This window comes from Ursus americanus, chromosome 13 (assembly GCF_024610735.1).
Source record: "Ursus americanus isolate L20-20 chromosome 13, mUrsAme1.1.p, whole genome shotgun sequence".
NCBI lineage: Eukaryota > Metazoa > Chordata > Mammalia > Carnivora > Ursidae > Ursus > Ursus americanus.
The window spans coordinates 60881494-60884938 of NC_142139.1; the positions used below are offsets into that span (position 1 = coordinate 60881494).

The 3445-nt window shown below is 39.0% G+C and overlaps 1 pseudogene; it reads right to left on the bottom strand.

Annotated features, from left to right (window-relative positions):
* Positions 1 to 2391: 2391 nt before the first annotated feature.
* Positions 2392 to 2922, bottom strand: LOC123793555 (translationally-controlled tumor protein-like; annotated as a pseudogene).
* Between the last annotated feature and the right edge of the window lie 523 nt (positions 2923 to 3445).

Below are 3445 nucleotides of genomic sequence, written 5' to 3' on the forward strand. Positions count from 1 at the left end.
TCACCAGTGCCAAGAATTTCAAGAAATGGGGAGATAGATGATAGATCGATAAATAGATCATAAATAAAAGAGAGAATGTGAATTTATGTGTATGCATGTTATCTGTATGTATATACATACCTTAGATACTTTATCTTAGTAATCTTTTCTTAGTCATGGGAATGATTGCAAGCAGTCTCTGTGCTTCCACAGTCCTCTATATTCAAGACTCAAAATTGTAGTCAAGAGCATCTGATTGGTGGACCTAGGTCAAACACCCGTTTCTTAGCCAGGGAATAGATATGGGAACATCTTTTACCTATGGGTTCAATAGTACAAGCTGTATCCCTACATCCCTCTTACCTGAGGATGGGCCAAAAGGAGAAAGCTAGATGATTAATTTACCCAATGTTTCCTCAAAACATGTGCTAGAAACCTGGAAAAAACAAAATTACAAGCCTGTAACTGTATCCACTGCAGCTGTTATTGTTTCATATTATTTGTGACTTGAGTATTGTGGAGATGTTGGCTTCATGATCTTCCCTAAATCACTGCCCTCTCCTGGGCAGCTTTACTGCTGGCTGCCTCACACTTGGCCTGTAGCAGATGGGGTTTCCACCTATTTCGGCTGTGGTACTTGTAAAGACTTTAGGGAAGAGCTGGCAGAGTTCTTCCAATGGTTTAGCTCCTTCCAAATCCAGATCTTATATCAACTGCAGCCCCTTGCATGCCTATTTTGGCTTTCATGCCCAACGCAAAATCACTTGGAAGCTTTCCTGGGCACTCCTGTCTCTCTTCGTTCTCTAGCCAAAGAAGTTAAAGTGTAGAAATCTTATCTAAGGAAGCCTTCGGGAATTTCCTTTTCTTTTGTTGGTAAATTAACTTGATTCAGATTTCCCTTCTATGCTTTTGCTGTTCCCTGGTAAGGATGCTAAGATAGTGAGGCCATCTCACAAATAAGAAATCCAAAGACCATAATAGTAGGAAACCTTTGTAAACACTATTTCTATCAAGGGTACCCATAATCAGCAACATCCTGGGAAAAACTCCTCAACATAGTAAAAAGGAGTCTAGCTGTTTTGCAATGCAAATACTACTGTTTTGTCCATAGCTCTCAAATTCCTTTACCTCCAACTGTACACCTAGCCCAGCCTTGTGCTTACTGTTCTGTGTCTTCCTCTTCTCCTCAAATTATCATAACCTGATGGGACAATTCCAAGTCAGCAGGACATTTATGTTCTGAGAGTCTATTTATTATTTTATTCTTTGGTTTGTCTGATGGCTTACAACATCACCCTGGAATTATTTTTGTTCATGAGTCTTTAATACCAGTTGTTTATTTTGGTTTTATTCTCTTCTTTCCCAGATCTGGCCAATCTCAATTTGGAACCAAAAGTCCTACGATTATTTCATTTATTATTGTTAGCAAATTTAGAGGATCTCTGAATATGGAAAGGGTCTTCTTATGACTACGAAATGTAAGGGACTCACTTGGGACAAAGAATGAAATAAATGGATCTGCAAAGAAAGCCAAAAATTTCATTATTGTACTCTATAGAGATGGCTACAGCAATCTACCTCTATCTATCTTCTATCCATGATATACCTATGGTATATCTATCAATGGTATATCAATGCTCCTCCAAGGAGAGACATGCCCTTGAATATTAGCTGGCATTAGTAACCAGCTTCTAATGAACGATCTGGCTGAAGTGACCCTGCATAACTTCCTAGTCTAAGTTATGCAAGGTGTTACAGTTTCTACCTGGTTTATCTCCCTGAACATATGGACCATGAGAGCCCAGTGCTGATAAGTAGGAAGTTGAACATACCTTACATTGTCATGCTGTAAAAGTCACATGTGAGACCAGATAGACATGATGATTTCTAAAGAGCTGGAGATGTCCCAGGCATCAGCTTTTTGATTCCTACTGTTTGGATACCAGACATAGAAGCCAGCAACCTTACTTCATTTGCTCCATACTGTGGAAGCTATCACCTAGTGGAAGAGAGAAATGGTATGTTAATTGAACATTACAGATTCAGGAGGAAAGTAAATGTTGATGATTTCAGATATCTAGTCCCAAGATTTATTATTTTTTTCAACTGTATTAGTCTTTTTTTTTCTTTTGGTAATCTCTTCCAGAGTTAACTACTTCTCCTTGTAGATGTTGAAATATGTAAGGAATTCACTTCAAATGTTGGCATAGTTATAAGTACAATCTTTCCCTTTACTTGAGCTCAGTTTAAAGACTTTGGGTTCTTGTTTTTTATACTCCAGTCCCAGAAGTAATTTTTCACTGTAGGAGTTGTCTGCAGGCCGTCTTGTGCTTTCTAGCACTGGTCTACCACCAGGATTTAGCTTCTCCAGGACACTATACAGGATGGATTTAAATATGTATTAAACTAAATTTAAATTCTCTCAAAGGAGTCAAAATGCATTTTACCATCCTTAAAGGAAATAACATATGGGTTCGCACGATCTTCATGGTAGTCCTGCAGAGCAATCATGCCATTTGGATTCATGTTTTCACCAATAAAGAACTAGTAGTTTTTGAAATTTGCAAGGATGTGCTTGATTTGTTTCACAGCCCCTGTCATAAAAGGTTTTACTCTTTCCAGCCTCTGTTCTTCAAGTTGGCCTTTGACCGATTTCATGTAACCTTTGATGTACTTCTTGTAGACTTCTTTTGTGAAGCTGGTTTCCTGCAAGTGATGGTTCAGAACAATATCAACACCAGTGATGACTGTGCTTTAGGTACCTTGGGCCTTGGGGCCCTCAGTGGAGGCATTTCCATCAATGAGCGAGTCATCAATGTTAACCTCTGATTTACTGACCATCTTGCCCTCTACCTCCAGGCACAGCACCTCCGTGATCTTCTGGATCTTGTAGAAGGTGGAGAACATCGCATCATGGCTGATAAGGTGCTGGTAGACGATCATGATGGCAGCTGGAGAAACATGACTGTGGTGTGAGCTTAGAAGGAGCCGGGAAGCCTGAGCTTGTGTGGTGTGGCCAGAGCTGCACTGAGTGGAAGGGGGCACCAGGAGGAAAGGCAAGTTTTTGTCTCTGTTTTTTCATTTTGTTTTTGTTTTGTTTTGTTTTTTAACACAGCAAAAGATAACTGAAGATTTGAAAGGGGGGAAAAAAACACTGAAACAAGCAATGATTTATAAAACCAGTCAAAAAAATGGTAAATTTTTTACCCAATCAAAGGAGAATGCTATGAGTCGACACATTTTTTTAAACATAAAAAAAACCTAGAATTCTCTCAAACCAGGTATATCCCATAGGACCAAATCAACATGCTCTTATTTGAAATGGCAGGTGTGTGGAGTGCAGGGTGGCAAAGGCACAACACAAAGTTATGCCAAATATTAGAGGTGGAGAAAAAAATAAAACTGCATATATACTTCATTTATGCCAGAAATAGGCATTTTGTGTCGAAAAATAAAAAGAGATAAT